General features: G+C 42.6%; 1 protein-coding gene and 1 pseudogene across 2 annotated transcripts in view; one reads left to right on the top strand and one right to left on the bottom strand.

Annotated features, from left to right (window-relative positions):
- Wwtr1 (WW domain containing transcription regulator 1) overlaps window positions 1-25,213 on the top strand; it is a 119,814-nt gene that overhangs the window by 28,161 nt on the left and 66,440 nt on the right. The window lies entirely within an intron of this gene.
- On the bottom strand, window positions 18,579-19,130 carry LOC110291175 (annotated as a pseudogene).

The following is a 25,213-nucleotide window of genomic DNA, read 5'->3' as shown; positions in this document are numbered from 1 at the left end:
GTGTAGCTTTTCATTAGGGTGGGGTGGGGTGGGAGAAAGAGACATTCTGGGGGCGCACTCATGAGAGTGCCTTCTCCTCGAATCTTCACATTCCTCTTTGGACATGATATAATCCAGAAGTGTGACTGATGGTGAGCGTCACCACTCCTAGAAAGTTGTCCTGGGAGCAGGCATGGCTGGGCCTCTTTCCCTGTTGTTTTTAGCTTTCAGTCTGGTGAGGTCACTACAGTGGCAGGTTTGTCTGGGTTGGATGTCCCTGAGTATCTTGAGGATACCAAGCAGTTGGAGGAGGTGTTGTCCCCTGCATTGATTCTGCCCTGACCTTGGAGTCCAGGTAGTGGCTGGGGAAAGGAGAGAAGGGACAGGTTTTTTTCCTGTTTGCCCTCCCAGTGGGTGCTAGCTTTACCTTTCCGAGTTTCTGAAGTTTGGAGAAACATAAAGACTTTAGGTCTAGATAGAATTGGGTTCAAATCTCAGTCAGCTCTGTCTTTTGTAAGGTTTCTTTCATATATACACTCACAAAGCCCCCTGTATTTGTTTTCATTTACCCTAATAACAGGAGTGATACACATTTCTGCTTTTCTCCATTTGTCTGCAAGCACCAGACGTAAAGGCATGACAGTTCTGGCATTGGCTAAGAGCACTTTTCGGTGCCTGACTTACATCTAGCCTCTCGCCTATTGTGGGTAATGGTATAAGGATCAAGGATAAACATGCTAACCTCTGGTACCAAGACAGACGCTCAAGGATGTTGCGGGTGTGGTGGGGAGCACCTCCAGTTTGATACTAGCACATTGCATTCAAATTATTTCTCTTGTGTTATTTGACACTGTTGTCCTAGGCTTCCATAGCCAGGCTGATTCCAGGAGCCCTCACGTTTTTCTTCATTATCTTCAAACCTCTCGTTTCAGTTCATCCTTAAAAAGCAGGCAGTAGAGCCGGGCGTGGTGGCGCACGCCTTTAATCCCAGCACTCGGGAGGCAGAGGCAGGCGGATTTCTGAGTTCGAGGCCAGCCTGGTCTACAAAGTGAGTTCCAGGACAGCCAGGGCTATACAGAAAAACCCTGTCTCGAAAAACCAAAAAAAAAAAAAAGCAGGCAGTAGCTTTTTAAAAAGTAATCCTTGAAAGCGATTTCAAAAGGAATTTTGCTTCGTTAAGTAAGTGGGGCGAGGTCCTACTACAAGGGACTTCCTCTCATAATTTGCTGAGTTTTTCCTGTCCACTTTTGTATGTCTGCTTCTAGGAGTTCAATGTGTATGTGTCTATAATAATAGTTCTTTTCCTTGGGCTAATGATTTCCTTTGACTAATTCTATACTTTATTTTTATATCTTTTGGGTGGGGTAGAGTCCACTGATACTTACAATTTGATTTATATAGAACATTATATTATTTATAATGTTTATTTAAACATTTTATTATGTATGCATGTGTGGTTGGGTTGGAGGTTGGGGCATGGTCTGTGTTTGGAGGTTGGAGGACACTTTTTAAGAGTTGATTCGCTCCTATCTGTGGGTGCTAGGGATTGAACTCAGGCCACTGGACTTGCTGGAAAGTACCCTTATGTCCTGAGGTGTCTCACTGGCCCTGATTTATATAGAATTTTAGAAGAATCCACATACTTTTAAAAAATGGGGTCAGCTATAAATAATGATATATGACTAATTTGTGGGAACTCATAGGTTTCCAAAAAACCTACAGTTTGCAGCCTGAAGTCCAGTGCAAGGGCTGTTGTGTAGCTTGGGCTCATCCACATGAACTTGGAGAAAGATGAGGACAGGAAAATAAGATGAATTGATTACACAGTGTTCCGGTCTTACAGCGAGGGATCTTTGTTGTTTGTTTGTTTTGTTGTTTTTCTCTTCTTTTGAAATGAAGTCTTGCAACCAAGGCTGAACTTGAATACCTCATTGTCCAGCTTAAAACACTTGGGTATCTGGATTACAGCTGTAGCCAGATGCTTCGGGATGAGATAAAATTTCAATCCTGCTTACTTTTTTTTCCAGTTCATTTTGTTTGCCAGCAGCCCTTCTGAGTGTGACTACTTTGTCATGGCACTCTGTGATTCCTAAGTGGAAAACAGCCATCCATGTTAACTGACGCTGGAGAGAAAAACGGGATGTGTGCTGGTCTCACTCAGATAAAACACATTCTGATGGCAAAGGAAACTCCGAGGGAGATTGTTAACAGCAGTTTCCCCTGCTTTTTACCTAATGCCAAACAAAACCAACCATCCCCTAGTTAGATTCATGTCTGACCTAAGTATGAAAAGTAACGTTACCTCCCTGTCTCCTTAGAGGCTTAGAGTAACTAAGTATCTTTCTTTCCACATCGATTCTCAGTATCAGGAAACTCTGTAATGTGCTAATCAATTAATGCATGTCTTAAGTAACCGACATCTTTACAAGTCTGAAAATGACTTCTAATACTGCATGTCAACATGAAAGAGATTTATTAGACTAGAGAAGTACACAGGGAGAGATACTTTGTGCCAGCCTGGGGATTTGAATACACGAGCTTCGGAGAAAGCCATCCCAGAGCTGAGACTTTAAAGACAGAGCCACTGAAAAGAGGTTCAGGAAGCAGCTCTTCTCGTTTTAAGACATCCCGTGGAGGCTTTGGGGGCATGGGAGGATGAGGTTTATAGAGATGAATTGGATATGAGACAGGAAATGTCTACAGGCGCAGAGCAAGTGCCGGTTGCTGGCTGAGTGTAGGAGAGCTTTAGCTGTACGGTTTGGACGTTCACGCTCGTTTGGACCCTCTCGGAATGTTCCTGGTGTGTGTTATGAAGGGATGTCTCTCACTGAGGATATTGACTCAGCGATGTTTCCGTTTACAGTCAGGATGGCCTCCACCACACCAATATTGTTCTCGGGCCTTTTCTGTTTTGTTTTGTTATCTTGGATAAACACACACACACATCGGGGGTGATTCATTTTTCTGGAAAAACAGGATACAGTAAAATATTGCCAGTGACAACGCAACAGACATGTTCACATACACTAATATTTATAAAGGAGCCCCAACAGTATGTGTGGCAGACACCTCCATGGTGTGGCCCTTCTCCCAACCATCCCCCTTGCTTGCCTTGAGTCCTTGGCCAACTTGTTCATTTCTTTGGATCTCAGTTTCCTCGGAAGTCAGGCAATATTACTACTGAATGGGTACACTGAGTGTGTAGCTGGGAACAGTTATGGACTTAGAGTAATTGGCACTCTAGTAAACCTGATTATCCTTGTGCTGGGCATAAAAGACTCATTCACATTCACATACTAAGAACTTGACTGTAAAAGAAAATGGCCAACCATTTGCAAAATGGAAAGAATTTTCAATCAGTGGCCCAAGGTGTTGGAGTCTCTTAATGGTACTCCCCTGACAAGGAGATATCACTTAATTGATGGGAAATAGAAGTTTCTAAGGGACTCATTCAAATAGCATTTATTGCATACTCTTAGGCACCAAGGGACAGGGAGATTAATCACAAGTGATGTCTTTCTCTTTCAAGATTCTGTTTTCCGCTGTCCAACAATGAGTGGTGTCCAACTGCCCAGGTATAGGTATACTGCATTGGTAGTGGGGATTTTAGTTTGGGGTTTTAGCTCTCTTCTTTCTCTGAATTCTGGTCAATCCATGTGCTCATGTTAACAAAATGGTGCAAATTGGGGAGACCTTGTCAAAGAATTTTACCTCAGAATCTTGGTCTTTGGTCTAGATTTTATATAGCTCCAGTTTTACCTACTGCAAATATCATGCCACAGTTGGGGTTTGCCAGGTTGTATGAAAACTGCATTCTTGTTTGATTATCTGCTTTTTTATTTTTATTGTACCTTCTGGTTTAGAATAAAAATCTCTTCAATCTCTTCCTTGGTATAAGTTGTAGAGTGGGATGGACAACTCAGGGGTCTAATCCAGTCCTTTGCCTAACTCTCTATGTATGGAACATGAAATGACTCACCAAGCTGTTCTCATTTGCTGAAGGAAAGAATGATCACCATGACTGTGGGCTCAGTGCCAGTCTAGGCAGTAATGTAAAGTATTTTTATTTTGAAAGTTTACTAAGTCCCAGTGGGATTTGCCATGGATATCAAAGAGGCTGGAAGAGCAAGAGACTACTCTTGTGGTAAAGTCACAAAAGCTATGCACAACCTGTGTTAAACTGGTAGATGTGTGCCCTGGGTAAGCCCTAGGGCAGTTGGCTCAGCCCCTCCTCCACTCATCATACACATATTTCCATTCATACTGTCTATTCAACATTCTGGCTCCTTTTCTCTCAGCCATTCTGACGCTCACAATTTTCTTTCTCCCACTCTGAATTTGAAACTCTTTAGTTTTTTTGTTTTTAATTAGACAAAGAATTTATAGGATGTGGAGAAAAACCAGAGGTTTGTTTTTTTTTTTTTTTTTTGGCCTATGGTGGTAGAGATGAAACCTGGGGTCTGTATATGCTAGGCAAGGACTTGCATAGTAAGCTATGTCCCCAGCCCTTTCGGTATTTGAGATACAATCACCTCTTACATGTAGTCTCCCTTTTGGTATACATAGTTGAATATGTATCTCTCTGAAGCAAATGTCAGGAGTTGAGCTTCTAAAAGAGGCCAGCTAGTGAGTGTTAGTGTCTTCAACAATTGACATGGTTTCTGCTGTGTCTAGTCAACTCTGTAACTGAAGTACTGATAGACCAAATATAAATGAATGAACACGGGCAGGTTTCAAAACAAACAAACAAACAAACAAACAAACAAAAAACTCCCCAAAACCCCATATTTTAAAACACAAAATGAGAGCTGGATATAGCCTGTAGGCTCTTGTTAGCCAACCTCTGACCCACATTATCTTCTGTGTAGCTTTTCTGGTTCTGCACACACATCTTGCCTTAGTTTCTGTTTTTAAGGACAGTGTCAGGTCTTTTTCCTCTTGTAATTCCCCGGGTGTTATACAGGTAGGAAAGTATTCAGTTGATGTTTGACCAGTGAGTGGCCAGCAGATGAATGGAGTCTGTGTTTGGGAGTCGGCAACCTCAGAACACCCCGAGTGGCCTAGGTCTTCCAGCCTTTTCATGTTCTACCCATCCCACCCCACCCCCACTCCCAACTTGTCCTGGTACTAAGGGGGACAAGAAGACACCCACTCCTTTTAGCAATTACCATTTACAACTCAAATAATTCTCTATTTATGTTGTGCAGGAAACTGTTTACCTTGCTGAATTAATACTAGGTTTCTTTAAATGTGCAATTAAAACGGAAAGGAGCCATTTTTAACTTTAAGGGCATAAGAGCTGGATTCATGATGTAAATGGACATAGACACTCTTGAGTTATTTCCAAAGGCTCCAGGAATGGGTTTATTACTAGTATATGTCTTTCAAGGCATTGCTTTGTGTAGCGGTAGAGGGAAAAAAAATCTAAAGAAACTTTTAGAATCATTTTGATCACGTATGAATTTTGTATTATTTTTCAATTGCATCTCATCATTTTCCAGTATCAGAGAAGATGGACAGCTTGCGAGTTTTGATTATTGGAACACCATCTCAAAGGAACAGAAAATGTCCTTCATTTCCATGTAGTGTTAAAAGACTCTTCTCCCCACACAGGGTCAATTTATTAGCCTAGTATCTTTTTTTCCCTCTTTCTCCTGCCTGTTGAAGTGAACTGTTGGAATCCTCTGAATTCATGTAGGGAAAATGACAGAAACAAACCCGTGCAAATGAAGTGTTGCTTTAATTTCACCGGAGGATCTTGGCACAGGAAGGCCGTTGTTTCCTCTGTGGAAACTTTAATCTTTGTTTTCTGGTGACTGTAAAAAACAATAGGTTGCTGTGGAGTTTCAGTAATCAAGGAGGAAAATAGCCAGTGAGGGACTGCAAGTCGGTTGACCAGCAGGATAAGGCTGACCTTGTGGAAGATGAAGTTGAACAAATCCAGTTAGCTATCTCCATTTTCTGTAAAACGGGCCAGATACTCAAATGTCACAATGCTGTATATTCTCTGTTGAAAGTGCCCATCCCTGCTGCTCAATCTATAAACAAGTGAGTGTATTTGTGCTCAGTCTAACACACCATGTTAGATTTTTCAAGTTACAAAGAATTATTATTTTCACGTGCTTCAGCTATTTAAAAATCTAGAAACCATTCTTAGATTGTCTCCCAGAAACTGGCTGCACATTATAATCTCCTTACCCTTCTCTAATGAATTAGCAAAATAATTTCCTGAAGCGGGTAGTGGAGAAGGTTGTGTGTATTTTATTAGGTCATTTGTTTAGAGTCAGTTCTGGGGAAGCCTCAGGGGTCTTGATGAGACTTGCAGAATCTGGTGTAGGCCTCGATTCATAATGTAGGGTTGCGCTATGAACTTTGGCTAAGCATCTGACTTATGCTGAGATTTGACATCACTACTTGGCTTTATTTTTGAGATGTTTGCTAAGCTGCCCTCCATTGTTTTACCTCGGTTCTTTTACCTCATCCTCTTAGCGAGACTGATTACAAGCTCACCACAACCTCCAGTAAACCATGTGACCTCCCAGGCTCCCTGTAGATCTTATCTTTATCACGTGATTGAGCTCTCTTTTATACTTCCTTCCATTTATCTATCTAAACATTACTTAAACCCTGTGCTGAGATGTTTAATACTTGCTAATTGTTTGAGTCTTGATAGTGGTAGATTTGTGTTTGGGGGAAAGGATTGTCAGAAAACAAGCTATATTTCATTAGCTCAGCTGCTTTTTTTTTTCTACATGGCATTTGTTGTCTAGACTTTCTTACTGGTAAAAGCAGCATGATAGGTAATTAATATGCATTAAAGCAAAACAATACAATTATATAATTCAAGCTTCATTAAAAAATAGATAGCAATGAGAACATTTATATATATGTTTTATTTTATGTGTGTAAGTGTTTTGCCTGAATGTATATGTATCATGTTTCTACCTGGTGCCCATGATGGCCAGAAGGCGGCATTGGAACCCATGGAACTGAAGTTATAGACTTCTGTAGACTGCTGGGGACTGAACTTAGGTCCTAAGAAGAGCAGCTGGTGCTCTAAACCACTGAGCCACCTCTCTAGACCCTCAGCTCTGGAATTATGTTCCTACTTTCCACATTAATTGCTTTATTCAGCATCTGCTACTGGCAGTAATCTATACTTGGAGGGATGAATTTTTCTTCTCTCTCCTTTCTCTGCCCCTCTATCTCATTTGCTCATGAGCTTGCTTCAGTTCTTTCTTGGCAAGTTTCTCTATGATGCTTTTGAGGAAATGCTATCAGAAGAAACTGTAGAGCCTTGCAGATCTTTGTTGTGTCTCCTGGAAGTCTCCTAAGTGGTTAATCATTGAGGTTTGTGCTGACTCCTCACTGACAGAATGAAGTCATTAATTTTGGTTATATTATTTAAATTGGAAAATGCTTCCATTAAGATTTTAGGGAAGGCCAAGCAAGTGAGTCTTAGAAAATTGCTACGACAGCCTCACGTGGTTCTGATCACCAGCAGTTGTGGCATTTGGACATTTGAGGAGCTTAGTCAGGACTACTGAAGGGTCAAATCTAGCCTGGGTTAGTTACCTAGGGAGATCCCTTTTCAGCTTAAAAATTACTATGCCACATTCACAAATGACACAGAAGACAATCCACGCTGTAAGCCTTCTGTGCAGTGATAGGGAATTCATATTTGTGTTATATATTGTTCTTTATTGGAAAAACCGTCTTCATTGGCATGATAGCTATTCTTGGTTGTCAACTTGATACACCTGGGAAGAGGGACCCCTAGTTGAAGAGTTTCTCTTGTCAGATTGGCCTGTGGGCATACCTGTTCAAGTATTGATTGCTAATTGATAGAAAAAGCCGAAACCCACTGTGGGTGGTGCCATCCCTAGGCAGGTGGGTCTGGACTGTATTAGAAGGATGGCTCAGTGATCCAGGGGAAGCAAGTCTGTAAGCAGCACTCCCCTGTGATCTCTGCTTCAGGTCTTACCTTGGTTTCTCTAGATGATGGACTGCAACTGATAAACCGAATAAACTCTTGTGTCTTCTCAGTTATGGTGCTTCTCACAGCAGCAGAATGTGAGCTAGAACAATGGGAGCTTATTTAACGGATACTAAAAAAGTTTTTTTTTTTTTTTAAATTAGGTATTTTCTTCATTTACATTTCCAATGCTATCCCAAAGTCCCCCACCCTCTCCCTCCACTCCCCTACCCACCCACTCCCACTTCTTGGCCCTGGCGTTCCCCTGTACTGAGGCATATAAAGTTTGCACGACCAATGGGCCTCTCTTTCCACTGATGGCCGACTAGGCCATCTCTAAAAAGTCTTAAGAAAGGCCAGGTGCGGTGGTGCATGCCTTTAATACCAGCAGTAGGAGGCAGAGGCAGGTGGATCTATTGAGTTTCACCCTATATAATAAGTTCCAGGCTACCCAGAGCTATACTGTGAGATCATGTCTCAAACAGAACAAAACAAAATAAAAATGGGAAGATCAAGAAAAACTGAAAATGTTTAATAAATACTTAGCAATGGCTGGTAAAGTTGCTTCATGCGTGGCGCCACAGGCCTGTAATCCTATATTTTACCTATCAAAACAGACCTGGCCTCCTGGTTCATCCAGCATCCCTCAGTCCCTACCTGGCATACCCTGCCCCCAACCTTGAACTTTCCAGCCCAGGGGCTGGGCTGCACTTCCCCCAGAGGCTCTTCCCTTATATAATCCAGACATTTTGCTCTCTCTTCCCTCCCTTCCTTCTCCTTCTTCTCTCCCTGCACGAATGTGAATGTGTGTACACCCTTTCTCTCTTTCTCTTCCCCCTTCCCTCATCCCTCTCTCCCCATGGTAAAGCCCCCTCCCCCAAGGCCTGCGAACTCACCAGAGAGCATCTTCCCAATAAACCTGCCTTTAATAGAATATAATCTGGCTTGAATTGGTGAAGACAGAACCGCTCAGTGAGGTTCAGGAGTTTGAGGCCAGGCTTTGCCCTGCTCCTCGTAGCTTTGCCTTGATAACCACATTTTTCTCTCTTCTTCTTCTTTTTCTTAATACGGGGGTGGTGTTTTTAGGCTGTTAGGATAGTAGAACTGTAACGATAATTACACCCAATAGGAGAGATGGCATTTCTGTCATTCTTCTTCACACTGTGGTCCTCTCTGCTTTTTTGTCAGCGCTGACTTACCAGGGTTTCAGAATCATATCAAATCAAATCAAATCTGGTTTCAGATCTTTCTCATAATTTCAGCCATCTCAGAAATTAATAACAGCAAAACATATCTCAGAAATTAATAACAGTAACCCCCCCCCCAAAAAAAAACCCTTCAGAGCGACCAAGAACAAAAAATGAACTTCTTTCTTGGAATTTCTCCCTAACCTTCCTAGGGGCTTGGGGACTTAGAGTTCCCCTTTGGTATCCTGCTGTCTTGGAGCAATTGTAATTACATGTAGGTGTTTATGTCATTATCATGAGCTGTAGGAAGGTGGATCTGTGTTGCCCAGCATTTGCTATGGACAAACCTGTTCAGCTTCTCTACCCTCCCCCTACCAAAGAAGCTGTTAATGTGCAAAGAGGTTGAGTAGCTGGCTCAGATCACCTCCTTTTTTCTTTTTGGTTTTTTCGAGACAGGGTTTCTCTGTGTTGCCTTGGCTGTCCTAGAACTCACTCTGTAGACCAGGCTGGCCTCGAACTCAGAAATCCGCCTGCCTCTGCCTCCCGAGTGCTGGGATTAAAGGCGTGCGCCACCACACCCGGCTTCAGATCACCTCCTTATACATAAGAGGGCTGTGATGCCAAGCTAGGTCATGTGACGGAATCGAGAAATATTGGCACTTTCTCCTAAAGTAGTTCTGTATCTTTTGTGGCCTTGGACTTTTATAAGCTGTATGTTTTATTTTAAAGTTACTGACAAGATTGGCTCAGCCACTATTGGAGGGGACATTGAAACTTTTTGCAAATACAAATGGCACAAGTACTCATTGGACTACACTATTTTGAACCAACAGTCTCTTGGGACAACTAGGGCATGTACTTTTGAGAACTTCAACTTTGGGGATGGAGGTGGCTTAGAGGTAAGAGTACTAACTGCCCCTACTAGGGATGCAAGTTTGGTTTCCAGAACCCAAATCAGGCCTCTCACAGCTTCCAACTCCAGGAGATACCCTCTTCTGGCCTCTGGGTATTTACCTGCACATGATGCATAGGCACACATGCAGACACTATACACACCAAGTAAATCTTTTAAAAAACTTCAACTTGGGTGGCAGGAAAATGCATGTGTATGAACTAATATGTGCCTCAGTATGTTCAGGATGCTATATCGGATGAGTGGTAAACATATATTTTCACAGTTCTGAAAGCTGGGAAGTTCAAGATGATAGTAGATGTGGTTGTCTGACCCCGTGGTTCTTTGTTTCTGAATCTGTCACCAAAGGGACATATCTTTCTGACTTCTTTAGCAGGACACTAGTTTTGCTTCTGAGCCTTTAGGATCTAATCCTTTCAAGAAGACCTCATCTTGGGAGTTTATATTTCAGTGCATGAATTTACTAAGGCCGCAGCCATTAATGGTATCTGTTCATATTCTTACCTTCTTTTTGTTCCCAATACTTCAGTGAACAGGCTTTTAGGGTCAGGAAAGTTCAGAGTGGGGACTATTAGTGGCTTAGGGGAGTAGCTAGGGTTTGGGCTGTGTGTGTATATTGTAACTTACAGCCACATTTCAATAACTCAGTAACTCTACTCAGACAAGCTTCTGGTCTAAACCTGGAGCTTAAATGTTTGAGTGCTAGCTCCTTCTATCCATTGGCCTTTGGGTATGTCCCCTTAAAGGTGCTATGCTGTGGTTCAGTAAATTTTCCTCAAGCTGGGACCTCACACATTCTTTCCTCCTCATTGGCCCTTTAAATTCCTGGTGTGCCTTTCATGTTTCTTAGCCTAGGTCTAGCTCATCACTGGCTTTGATTGGACCATTGCAGTCTTTCACTGGCCGCTCTCCCGTAAGAGTGGTCTTATTTTTCTTTGACTTTTTTTTTTATTGTCATGCTGTGACAAGAATGTTTTCTAGTAGGATGGATGTCTTACTATTGTGCTTATGATTTAAATGTGATTGAAAGCACTTCATTTGGCATTTAGGATGAAGCCCATTGCTTGCTCAGAAGGCCATCTGGTGTGATAAACAGCTATTCCCCAGGCTTTCTGAACTTAGTTTTCCTTCTCTACTCTGCATAGTCCTTGCGCACTGGGCCTTCTCAGGGCTCATTCCTGTCTCTTCAGCTCCTCTTCCTTTCTTTAGTGGACAGGCTTAAAAAGTCACCACTCACGTGTCCATAGACACTCCTGCCTATTGGCTCTATGAAGGAGAATGTAGAAATATAATGCTTTGGTTTTCTGGTTAGGCTTGGTTTCTCCTGGCACCTATCCTGCCTTGCCCTCTGGTTTGCCACAGTGTGTGATTGGAGGAGGGTGTGAAGATGGGTCAGTAACCCTTCAGCAGGAAGGACAGGACTTGAGGGCTCAAGGATAGGAGCCCTGGGCGGGCCTGACATCAGCACCCAACGCTCTATAGAGAAACAGTGAGCAGCTGGTCGTCATGTGGGCCGGGAGGAATGGGGCTGGGCTAGGGGCTGGGATTAAGGCAGCCTTGTGGCAGCAGCTGTGGTATTGGGAACACCTGGCCCTCCTGGAAGTCCAGGGGCTCTGTCTCTGACCTCTTTCCTTCATTTCCTGCATTCTCCAAATGACAGCAGAACATTGAAATAGAACTCGAGGCGAACACGTCCTGCAAATATTTGGGTTTCCTGAAATTGGTCTCTCTTTCAGTTGAGGAGGCCCTCTTATGATGAGGAGTGATCAAAGCTAGTTTAGGCGCCCCACAAACTCTTGTGAGGCCCTTTAGAACCTGTGTAGTGTGTGTGGGATGGGGTGAGAACTGCATGTTATGAGCTGCAGGGAGCAGGCCCTATATCGCAGGGAGTTAGGCTCCAGTTTTGATCTGGCAACAAAATTTTAGGCAAATTACAGAGCTTCTGAGACTAAATTTCTTCACCTATAAAGCAGTACAATAGTACTAGAACGTGGAACAAAGATTAGGAGGATCTAAAACAAATGGACTTCATGTTATAAAGTGCGAATATTTTGCATATATCACTGTCAGTAGTACTATTGCTGCTTATAAAGTATGGAAGTCTTCTGCTCTTTAAGTATATTCTCCAACTCATAGTGTGTTGTGGATGCGCCCTAAAGCCTGTAGCCGTAGCAGTATCCCATCCCTGACCTTGAGTATAGAGAATGCGTGTGTCAGATCTGTGCAGCCTCTCGGCTGACTTCTTGTATGTGACATTTACTAACACCACAGAAGTATTGTTACCACAACAGCATTTTTTTCCCCACTGACATTATCTCATAATCCAATCATTATTAGGAGAAAAATGTCAGTTGATTTTCTGCACCAGTAAGGACGTGAACAATGAAAACCGTGTAACACAAAAACTTTCTGTGCGGAATAGAAAAATGTCATTGCTTTCATGATTTTGTCAGTGGGGTGGTTCATGGCTCTACTTCAGAGTTTCCAGAGACTGAAATGGAATGGGGATTGGGAAGGGAATATAATTATGGGAAGGAGGGGGAGAACCCCCAGCTTTATAATTATTAGCATTATTAGGAAGTAACTGTCCTTTGAATTATATTTTAGCTAAGGAAATTATAAAGCAGTATTTTCATGTGAACTTCCCCTTGTGTTTGAGACATTCCCTGACAATTCTTCATAAATCTTAATTACGACGTCAGAATTCCTTGTGAAGCTTCTCTTCATGTGTGTTCCCTTGTACAGTTATTAACAAAAGCCCCTTTATGTCTCTGCCCAGCTTGATTTCAGTCATGAACTCCATGTTCCTTTATTACTTCATAGAAGCTGGTTTCTTGACTGACTTAGTAAATTGGTTCCCAAGGACTTGGTGGGAAGCCAGAGGGCCCGAGTGAGGAGACGTGCTTATAGTCCAGGGTGGGTAGAGACAAAGGGAGACTGGCTGCTGGTAACCCACTCCTTCCCAGGAAAGCTTCATATACCCTCATGGGTTCTTAACCAACTTTTAAAACTTTAGCCCAAAGTTAGTATGTTTTGAAGGCTGTGGGTAGATTTTTACATGTGCCGTCCAGAGTAGAAGGGAGCCTGGTTAGTTTTGGCTTTAAAAATCTAGCTTTTCTTATAAAAAAATCCTTGAGCACTAGTCCCGTTACCTTTAACAGTGGTGAGCCGATTAGCCACCTGAAGGATTCAGTGATCCCTTCAGAGTTGTTTAATGGCAGCTCTGGAGGCAGAAGCAGGTGGATCTCTGAGTTCAAGGGCAGCCCTGGTTTACATATTGAGTTCAAGGCCAGCCAAGGCCTGTCTAAAATAAACCTGCTTTATGCTAATGTTCTTATTTCAGTTCCTATCAAGGGCTTCCGCTTTCTAATGTAACGTCTCTAATCACTTATGACCCAGTCTGACTGCTGGCATTTCAAAACGTCTCCAGACTGAGGCTGAAAGGAAAACTGGCAGAAGAATGCATCAGGTTGCCTCTGTTCTTGGAGCCTTAGCTGTTCTTTCCTCTGAATACTTAGCTTGCTTTGAAAGAGCTTAATGACTTGTGAATGCTCACTCGCGGAGCACACAGAGGATTTTAAATGTCCTCTTACACCATGGCCGACGATAAAAATGATGAAAATTTCTACTGAACTCTGCCTTCAGTGTACCAGAGCTTCTCTCACAGCTCTGTGGAGACACATTTCCCCACCCCTCCTCCTCTGAGAAGACTTTATTGTCACTTTGTCCCCTCCCCCAAACTACTTGATGTGAGAAATAGATCTAATAATTTTTTTTTAAGCCCAGTATTTTAAGTCAGAATCTATGGTACTTGCAGTTTTGTTTACAGGATATTAAAGGATGGAGAATTGGAACATATTAGTTTTGGGAGTATTTGGGCTGACGGTGAACTCAAGAAAAACTAGGTATTAGCTACTGGAAAGCTTTGAGGAGTATGTGATCATACAGTCTCAAGAAAAGGGGAAATGGTTATTGTAACTTGAATTTTTTTCAAACCTTATTTATAATGAGAGTGCTTAAATGCTTTAAACTCCCTTGTGGTCCACGACCCACCAGAGGTAGTGGAAAAGAAAGTATACAGGGAAGTGGGCTTGTTTAGAAATGGTTCTTTGGAGCAACTCCTGTTTGTGCTGTCTACAAATCAGCAGTTCAGTTCATAGGTTAGCAGGTAGCAGCCGCAGCAGCTCTATCCACTCGCAAACACTTCACGGATACACCAGTAGTTCTGTTTGGTAGAGTCAGCTTAGCAACAACAGCAGTGATAAGACCTAGCAGAGACAGCCAGGCCTTAGCCTTGGCACCAGTCAGTAGGAGGGACCAACAGGAACACCAGGAGAAGTTCTCAGCTGTGTCTCTTTCAGGGAAGCTAAGATCAGAGAAGACTCGAGACCCACAGGTGTTGTCCAGCTAGCTGTACTAGCAAGCCACACTCTGTCTCTGTCACTCCATCACTCCGTGGGGTCTTATTTATACCCTCCAAACATTTTGTGTCTTTCCTCAGCATGTGCATCCAATCAGCCTGAGTCCTCCGAGTCCAGACAAATGCAGCTTAATTACGAAATGTAAGGTGGACCAGTGCATTCGTGTAGTTAGCAAAGAATCCTTCATCATGTGTCCTTTCATGTGCTTGCTTTAGCATAACATCCTCTCTCCTGTGTCTGCTTCTGTGTTCCTTCAGGAGTCTGCCTTAGTCTTTCAACTGTGTCCACTTCAAGAAAACACTCTTAGTGTTTGCCTCAACAAAACACCATCCAATACAACCAACTCTTCAAAGAACCCTTAAGTTTCCACTTCAGGTCATGATGGGTCATTTGTGTTGTTTCTTTTGAAATAGTGCCCACTTCTTAACATTGGTGTATTTTTGAATGTAGGAATATTGCTTTATTAGAACCTGAACGTTGTTCTGTGTTCTGAGATACTAAGGACTGGGGTGTTGGTTTTAAAATAATCGTTAGTCTGCTCTCACAAGTCTGTCATTCGTATAGGTTCTTGCATTTGTATAGATTTATCCATGTGTTGCTCCACACAGTATCTTTGGAGTGGCAGTAGTATCTGTTTTCAAAGTGGCTGCTAACTGGGTTCATTGGTTTCTTCTTTTCTGGGCTTCTCTCTGATTGCTTGAGCTCCATTATGGCATGGTGGCTGGGCTTCAAGGGTAAGCATTCCTAGAGATAGAATATAGAAGCTGTAGCTGGGTTTTGGAAGTGCATGTCTGTAATCTATAACCCTGGAGGCTGGAGGTAGTAAGCAGAGCTTAAGGTGAATTCTAGGCCAGGCTGAGCCACCTAAGACTCCACCTTTAAAAAAAATGATGTGTAAATGTCATAATTACTTAGGCAGGCCACAGCTCTTGTGGAAAGTGCCAGATTATTCATTTTTTTTTTTTAAATCAGTTATCAGTTTCTGAAAACCAATTCTGTAGTCTGTGTCTTGCAGATGTTACCCAGACATATGAATAAGCACAAACTTGTGACTATATCCCTGTGTGTATCCTGATGTCCCTTGACTATGCATGCCTACAATTTAAAGTTCAAATAGGCAGTTTCATGACTTGTAGCAATATGTTATTGAGATTTCATTGTTATCAAATAAGTAACCCCAATGGGACCCATCTTGAGACAATTGGCCTTATTTCAACCAAGAAGTGAGGGAGAGTATCAGGCCTGTGTCCGTTTTACTGTTCTCATTCAAGTGAGTTAAGTGTCAAATCTAAGGGGCCTGGGATCCCAGTTTTGGCTGGCTGAGAAGGATCCAGAAGGCATACTTGTTTTAGTATAGGCTTGGCAGGCTCCTTGTTTCCCTTTTGATTTTGTCGGCTTAGCTGATGATGGGCTTACAAGGTTCTAAGCACTTTGCTTACGGCACCCAGTTATATTTGCCTAGGAGACTATGGTATGTCTGAAATCTTAGTTGTTGCTATTGCTCTTTGGTAGCAATATTAGTGTTTGAAAATGTTATCCCTTGCCAGCTTTATTACCATGCAGTATAGAGTTTGTTGCCTTTTCATTGTCCCAACGCTGGAAAATTTGATGTTTTTAAACAGAATGAAGCATCCCTGTTGTAATTTCTTGTCTCTCTCCAGAATACGTATCTTGGCATGTTTTACTTTTTAATGATAGTGTTGAGTATTTTTTATTCAGGAAGTCAGTACACTGACAGAGTTGGCAGAATTTTAAGTCTTCTTTCCACCCAACACTGTTTAAATAGTTGGAGGATTGGCTATAATGGACAGACCCTTCTTTTCAACTGAGTTCAGTTGGCAGCCAGTGGACACTTTTCCTTTATTTTGGTAAGGTTTTTCCTTGGGCAAATGCTTAACCAAATCCTGCTTTTCATCTGTTTTTGATGGCACCAGACCATACTTCCCAGCCATTTGCAGACAGTGTCTGTCTGGTGGTGGGATTTCCTGGGCACAGAGCCCCTAATTGGTACTGGCTGGCTTCTTGAACTTCACTGCTATACTTGATTATTTGCTCGCTGTTTTTTGCCATGGGAACCAGTAAGTGTACCCTTTTGAGACAGCAAAGCAGCAAGAACCATCTGTTGTTAGTTAGTTATACTACTACATACTTCAGCCTGTGAACCTGGCATAGTCAAACCTTCCTTCAGCTAGGTATGATGGTACAGACCTGTGATTCACACATTTAGGAAGCCGAGGCAGGAAGATTGTTGAGTTTCAGGTTGGCCTGGGTTACATAACAGTTTCTAGGTTAGACTGGGCAATATGACAAGACACTGTTAACACAAAACCAAACAAAACCAAACCAAACCAAACAAAACAAAAAAAGACCTTTCTTCTAATATCCAAGTCAGTTCATCAGCATTCTGCAGAGATCTGGGAGAGACTGCAAGTTCGAAGCTGCACCCGAGGAGTGGGTGAATAGAGTTAAGAGAGGGAGCAGGATTCTTGGGTTATTGCACCAAGCTGTCATTTGTTGTGCATGCCAGAGACCGCCCACTGATGGACGACCCAGGCACCCACCGCTGCTGCTGCCAGCGCCACCATAGCCACCCAACTAATCAGTACTAGCTGTGTGCTTGTGAACATCTCATAGCACTTGAAATATCAGACACAGAGGTGTTGCAGAGTGAACTGGAGCAGGAAAAGCTCAAGGGTATGTGTAAGTGTGGTCAGGGAACTCAGGCCTGAGACAACCAGGAAGAGAAAATGGCTGCCTTTCTCTCACCATTGCTGGGGAGTGAGCTATGTGTATCGCTGGAATTATGCAGTGGAACCTAGTGCAGCATTCGTCCAGCACACCGAGGGCCAACATTCTATATCTCTTCAGAGCCTAACTCTCTCCCTGGGGAAAGTTTGGTCACTGATTTGCTGGGGGACACAACATAGGCACTGCTATAGTAGCTAGAAACCTTGTGTAACTCCAGGGGTTCTGATGTCTGTGTGGGAGCCATGCATGCATGACCACATGCAAATACATACAGGCAGGTAATATTCATACATTAGAAACAAAAACCTACCATCCAACCAAACAAAAAACTCTATGTCAAGAATGAATTTGGAAATAATACTGAGACCGCCTCTTCTACCAAAAGTAATCTACAGAGTTACTGCAATTTGTATCATGAGTCTAGTTGACAGTCTTCACAGAAAGAAAGGAAAAAAAAAAAAAAACCCATACCAAAAGAGCAACAAAAAACGACCCTAAAATTAATATGAAGCTGGAAAGCACAGATAGCCAAAGCTATTTAAACAGAAGGGGTGTCACTGGAGGTATGGAAAATACTTGACCTTAAATTATACCACAGTCATGTTGACAAAGACAGTGTGGTGCTGGTCTAAAAACGGACATGTAAACCAATGGAGTGAAATAGAGGACCTAGAAAAACCATCCCACACAGTAGCTCCTAATGTTTCGCCGAGGCTTCAGGAACACATCAGAAGAAGGGACAGCCTTTCCCACAGATGGATTTGGGGTGACTGGACCTCTGCCTGCAGAAAGTGAAGCTTGATCTGCATTTGTTACCCGGAAAAGATCAGTTTTAAATGGAGCAAGGACCTTAATTTAAAACTTTAAATACTGAAGCTATGGAGGGAAAAAAGTTGTAGGCCTATGCAAGACCTTTCTGAAGGCACAGGAAGGAGCCCCAAGAATTGATACCTCGGATTCCATAAAAACGGAGTTCCTGCCAGTCACACGGAACGTGTCATTACATCACTTGTGCAGGCCACCATTTGCTGGGGGGAAAGGAAGTAAGCGCAGTGGTGAGTTCATTACCACTTCGGAGGGATTCCACCAGACAGCCTAGACAGTAGTTTCAGTAAACATGTTAAGGGAAGCAGACAGCTTTCTCGAGGCTCAGACACACTTTCTTGCTGTATTATGTTGTTTGAAACCTACAGTGGGCAATCAGGAGGGTCTTCTTCAGGACAGCATGATCGCAGGACTGGGACAATCCCAAGGGGCTGACAGGGAGTATGAGGATGGGGAGGAGGGCTACCTTAAGCTGTTTCACATCAGAGACAACTGTGACAACGTCCTCAGACCTGCTATCTCTCCTCTTATCATCTGGCATGTCATTTGATGTATTCAGCCACTTTGTCCCCCAAATCCTCCTTGTCCCGCAAATGGTGTTCTGCAGCTTCAATACTCAGTGGATCATCAAAATTCAAGAGATCAGTAAATAGTTTAATCCTCAAACAACGTCCTTTAACATTCTAGTGGGACCCCAGCCAGTGCCATCAATTGAATGTCCTCTTAGTAAACTTAGACATTTTCCCTGTTTCTGTGATGTTGGGGTGCCAGATTTCAGTCAAGCACTTCACCTTGGGAGGCACCATGTTGTAGGCAATGGGGCCTTCAGTTTCAAACTGAAATTTTCCATCCCTGTAGTAACCCTCATCTGGGCTTATAGTCAGCAGAAAGGAGTGGAGCTTGTTTGGGTCAGGAAAGTGTATTTTACATGTGCAAGGTAAATTAGCTTCAAGTCCTGCGACCTCTTTAACGGGCAACTTGTCTCTCACAGAAACCCTCCGAGTAGCGTCAGATGTGGAGGCTGATGTCCGGGATCCTTTGAGACCATCATGCCGCTCCAACTTGCTTGTCAGCATTAGCATTACTGCCACCTTACTTCTGGAAGACAAGCAAGAGCAGGGTTTAAGGGCCGTGTCTACAGACACTGAGCACCTCGAATCAGGCGAGGGGAGCCATGCCTGGCCAGCCTCGGCACTGAGTCGCGCTGGCCTTCACAGCTGCACCGGCTCCTGCGGGGGGGCTTATTTTGTTTTGTTTGTTTGAGACAGAGTCCCACTGGTGTAGGCTTCTGCCTCCTGAACACTGGGGTTAAAGGTGTGTGACCACTAAGATTGTCCTGAAGAAAAGTTTCTGGAAGGGGGAGGCTGTGTTAGGGAAGGTGTGGTAGAAGGTGGCTGGACGGAGCAGGGAGCTGGCTGGCTGCGGACATTTTACTTGTAGCAAGGCTGCACCTCATAAAAGTTCCATGATCCTGCCCCCCCCCCAACCCCTTCCTCCCCAAATAGTGTCACTGCCAGGGATGGTACCAGCTATACTTCAGACTTCAGGATGTTAATATGCAGAATATATAAAGAACTTCAGAATTTATAATGCAGATTCCAAACTGCCAATGAGTGAATGGCCTGATGAACTCAAAAGAAGCACAAATGGCAGATATTAAAAGCTGTTTGACTTTATTGGCCATGAGAGAAATGTGATTTAAATTGCTTCGAGGTTCCATCTTATCCGGTCAGAATGGCAAACATAAAAAAAAAGGAAAAGAACAAATACTGGCAAGGGAAGAGGCACCTTTATTCACAGTTGGTGGGAGTGTAAACTGGTACAGCCAGTATGGGAATCAGTATGGTGGTTTCTGAAGAATTTAAAAATAGAAGTCCTGTATGACTTAACTATCCACAGCCTGGGCATGGACCTAAAGAACACTGTCCTACCTCAGAGATACTTGCACTTGCATGTCTGATCTTCTCTTCATAATAGCAGGAAAATAAAATCAGCCTGGAAGCTCATCAGTAGTAGATGCATACATAAGGAACATGTGGCCTTAGCTATACAGTGAAATTTTATTTATGTGCAAAAAAAAAAAAATGAAGTTTGCAGGGAAATAGATGGATCTAGAAATTTTTACACTGTCTGAGGTCACCCAGACTCAGAACGACAAATTCTTCATTCCTTCTCAGAGGCGGAGTCTGGCTTTTGATGTTTATATTTGTATATGTGTGGGTGGGAGTGTGGGCAGACAGTATGAAACAAGAAGGGAAAAAGAAGTTTTGAGGAAGGCATTTGGCAAGAAAGTGGATGGAGGACTTTTAGGGGTAGGTACAGGTGGGAGGGTGGTCAGAGGGATGAGAAGGATCAACAAAAAACTATGTATTACTTTGTATACTAAAACAAAGTACTTTGCAGAGGGTGCTAATTTCTAAACACTCTTCCTATGGTATCTTGACCTGTTGAAATCTTTAGACCAGCATATTTCGAGCATAGCAGGATTTTGGCATCAGTGCTGTGTTAGTGTTCTACTGCTGGGAGGAGATACCATGATCTTATAAAAGAAGACATTTAATTGGGGGATTGCTTAAAGGTCTAGAGGGCTAGCTAGTCTATTCTCATAATGGCAGGGCATGGAACACTTGTGGTACTAGAGTAGTGTGTGGGCTTTTGAAGCCTCAAAACCCACTGCAGTGACACATTTCCTTCAACAAGGCCACACCCACTTCAAGAAGGCCACACCTCCTAATCCTTCTAATCCTTTCAAACAGTTCCACTCCTTGGTGATGAGGCATTCAAATATATGAGCCTATGGTGGTCATTCTTATTCAAACCATCACAATGGAATATGATTAACGACAGGTTGGCCAGTGAGAAACAATTGTATATTGCAAATACTGTTTAGTTTCTCTTATGAATGACTACTTTCCAAAATCTGTATTTCTTATGAGCCATTTGTAATATGGCAACAACTTTTTCATCCTATAAAGTAAGCGAATATAAGACTATGTAACTGTGTATTAGAGTACTATCTTATCACATGCAAGACCTTGGGTTGAATTTCCAGTATAGAAAAAAAGAGTAATTAAGAGCAGATAAAATATCTGTGCCCTTTCACCTAATAGTACTGATCCTGGGACTCTCGCCTAAAGAATACAGGTAGGAAGAGGTGTGTAAATGTCCAGTAGTGAGGGGCTTGTTAAGTGAATTGTGATACTTAGGAGTTTTAAATAGCATAAGAATTTCATTATAATCTTGTATTGGATAGTTTTATTTCAACTTGATACAAGCAAAAGTCATCAGAGAGTAGAGAACCTTAATTTTAAAGATGCCTCCATAAGCTTTGATTGTAGGCAGGCCTGTAATTAGTTTCTTAGTTAATTAATTTCTTAATTCATGATTGATGAGGTAGGGACTACCCTCTTGTGGGTGTACCATCCCTGGGCTGGTGTTCCTGGGCTCTATAAGGAAGCAGGCTGAGCAAGTCATGAGGAACAAGCCAGTACGCAACACTCCTCCAGGGCCTCTGGATCAGCTCCTGCCTCCAGGTTCCTGTCCTGCTTGAGTTCCTGTCCTTACTTCCTTCAATGAACTGTGATGTGGAAGTGTAAGCCAAACCCTCTCTTCCCCAACTTGCTTTCGCAATGGTGTTTTATCACAGCAATAGCAACTCTAAATAAGACAGATAATAAGGAAGGGAGTTGCTCTTATTGCTTAGTGTCAGCCTACTTATGTAATGTTAGTGAGCTGAGCTTTTTTCCCCATCCTTTGCAGAGGGTTCTTAGGGGATGGAAAGTTTTTGAGGGACAGCATTGCCCTAGTTAGCTTTAATTTCACAGCCTAGAGTCATCTGAGAGGGAAGCCACTATTGAGCAATTGCCTAGATTATAGATTGGCCTATGGGTACCTCTGTGGGTGACTGTCTTGATTATTCACTGAGATAAGAGTTTATTTTCACCATGGTAGAGAACTTGCCAGCAGGCTTGGAGACATGATGGTGGAGCAGTAGCTGAGAGCTCACATCCATCCACAAGCAGGAAGCAGAGAACACACTGGGGAAGGTGAAAGGCTTTTGAAACTGTAAGCCCACCCTCAGTGACTCATATCCTCCAATAAAGACACATCTCCTAATCTTTCCTAAATGGTCACTGAATGGGGACAAGTGTATACATGCTGGAGTGTGCACATGGGGGACTAACCATGACATTCTACCCACTGGCACCCATGTCTTGTGGCCATATCATAATGCATATCGTGTTCAGTCCAACTTCAAAAGTCCCTGTGAGTCTTTAGTTTCAACACTTTTAATATCCCAGTTTGCCTGTAAACTCAAAAAGCAAACTAAATAGTTAATACATACAGTGGTACAGAATATACATTAACACTCCAGAAGGGAAGAAAGGGAATTCAAGAGGAAATATGGGACCAAAGCAAGACTGAAACCCAACAGGACAAACTCCAAATCATGTAGCTCTATGTCTAATGTCAAAGGGATTAGATGGCTCCTCCCAGCTTTGCTGACTTCAGGTCATCTCTTTCTTGGGCTGGTTTCACTCTCTGTCTGTAGCTCTCTTTGGTAGATGTCTCCCAGCTCAGGTTCCTCTAACATCTTTGGGTCTCTGCTATAATTCATGCTTCATTTCCACAGCCTCATACATGAGCCTCTCAGGTCCTCCATGCAAGGACTCCACTGCCACAGGCCTGGCCTTGGTAGATCTCCTTAACCCAGGTGAAAGATTCCAAATAAACCCATGCGTTATTTATAATTCTAAAGCTAGAACCGTGTGGTCTCTACTGTCAGGTTTAGGTGCCTATTTGTGATGAAGCTTGGCCCCCTTGAATCACATTTACAGCAACTTTTGATTTCCTTTTTCTTCTTTTCAACAAGTAGACACTTCCTTAGGCCTTTTCCTCTTACAAATCTGGAATCTTAGGTGAGTGGGGTTCTGTCCTGAGGGCACCCCTCCCTCCATTCCATCTCAAATCTACTCTTCCAGCACAGTCTTTGGCTCCAGTATTAAATTTCCTGGTGCTCTTTGTCTCTTCAAACTTTACATTTTGTAGGTTTTTTTTTTTTTTTTCGTTCCAGTTGCTCTTTCATTGTAGATCTGCATAAGAATGATTGCTAGTAAAAACACAACAAAGTTAATATTAGGCTGTCTTAAAATCTCCTATGCCAAAGAAAGTAGTCCATTACTTTTCAATTTAGCCTCAGGCAACTTCCTAGGACAGGGGCAGAAGACAGCCATATTCCTGGCCGAAATACCACAGGAATGGACTCTAGCTCAGCTGCTGTTGAAATACTTGCTTTCCCTAGAAGCCTTTTGAGCTGGGCCTCCATAATCCACATAGCTCTTAACACATTGTCTTTGGATTATGTTTAGCTTATAATATCCAGCTGCTTGTCTAGTCCAAAGTTCCAAAGTCTTCCACATCCCCTCTAAAGACCACATAATCAGGTCTGTCACAGGATAAACCCACTTCCTGGTACCATTTTTAATTGTAGTTACCTTTTCTGTTGCTGTTACTAAACCCCATGACTAAGGCAACTTACAGAAGGAAGGGTTGGTTTGTGGCTTGTAATTCCAGAGGGACAGGAGTTCATCACCAACATGGTGGGAGCATGTTAGCAGTTAACAACGTTAAGTGCTCACATGCCAGTCTACAAATAGTAAGCAGAGAGTGTACTGGAGATAGTGGGATGCTTTTGTAACTTTAAGCAGCACCAAATGACATCTTGACCAACAAGGTCATACCCCTAATCATTCTCAAACAGTTGGTAACTGGGACCGAACATTGAGACTTATGAATGCATCTTATTAATACTATATCCCCCAAGTTGCCTTTGGTTGGTCTTTTATCACAGGAACAGTTAAAAGTGGGATAGGTGTACAATAGTAGAATCATTGTTACTAGTTTGGAGAGAAGCAATATCTTTGGCCTTTTCTAGTTTTTGTTTCCCATTTGTAAAATACTTACTGGCATTATTTACCAGTAGTTATTATGATCCCCAATAAGACAGCTAGTGTTCATTTTACAGCTGTATGTGTATCAAACACAAGGTTAAAAGCTTGGCATACCTTCATAAATTAGTTTCAAGGTAACTCTTTGTGTGGATACCTTTGTCTTGCTGATAATGTTAGCTGATGTTAATTGATGGTTTTCTACTGTACAATTTTTGCTTCAAGTTGTGTCATTGGTATAACAGAGCAACTAAAGTACTGGGAATGTCTAAGCTGTTTAACCAAGTTTATGTAGCTAGTGAATATGGGAGGTAGAGTTGGAACACAGATTAGCTACAGGATTTGAACCACTATCCACCAGTCCATTGTATAGGTGAAGAGTCTGAGAAGTACGGAGAAGCTGAGGAACTGGCAGAGCTTTCAACCACAAGGTCGTACAGATAGCTACTAAATGGCAGAGCCGTCTGACAAGCAAGATTCCTTCTACCTAGCTGTCTTCATTCTTGCCTGTCATGCAGGGTAGAATCAAAGTTTAAGAGAAGCAAAGTCTTGTAGCATTAGGTATTTTGAAGCCCTTTTGCCCTTTGATGTGAAAACAACTCATTAAACATGCATTAGGGGTAAATCTCCATAAGGGTAGCTAATCGAGCCAGAACCTTGTTTATTAAAATCTACGGTTCCTTGGGGTTGAGTAGTATATAGTGTGCTTCACATGCATAAATCCCTATACTCAACTCTGTGTCCTTCGTCCCTAAATATATTGTTTTCTTCTTCCCGAGGTCAGACAGTTACGGGGAGCTGGCTCTTTTAAGAAGTTAATCAGTGCCCTAGTGTGGCAGCAGGGCCTTAGAAGTATCAGAGCTCATTCTCCAGTGGGGAGTGATCCAGAACGGAAAATGAATTCTTGAAGCTGTCCTCTGTTTTTACTGGCGGGTCCCAGTAGCTCTCAGATTTGAGAGTAGACTTTGGAATGTCTCTTAGGTCGCTTCTGACCTCATATGCAGCTTACAACCCTCAAACTCTAGCTTCAGGAGATCCAGTGTCCTTTACTGACTTCATGGTGCACGTTATACACGCAGGCAAAATACACATCCATAAAAATACATAAAAAAGAAAATAGAATAATAAGTAAACTATAATGACATTTTCTGAGTGACTTAAGGTGTGAAGAGACCCTAAGTTATTTTACTTAGCTATTGCTGTGAAGAGATACTGTG

This window comes from Mus caroli, chromosome 3 (assembly GCF_900094665.2).
Source record: "Mus caroli chromosome 3, CAROLI_EIJ_v1.1, whole genome shotgun sequence".
NCBI lineage: Eukaryota > Metazoa > Chordata > Mammalia > Rodentia > Muridae > Mus > Mus caroli.
Note: the sequence above shows the minus strand (reverse complement) of the source record. Positions and strands in the feature narration are given on the sequence as shown.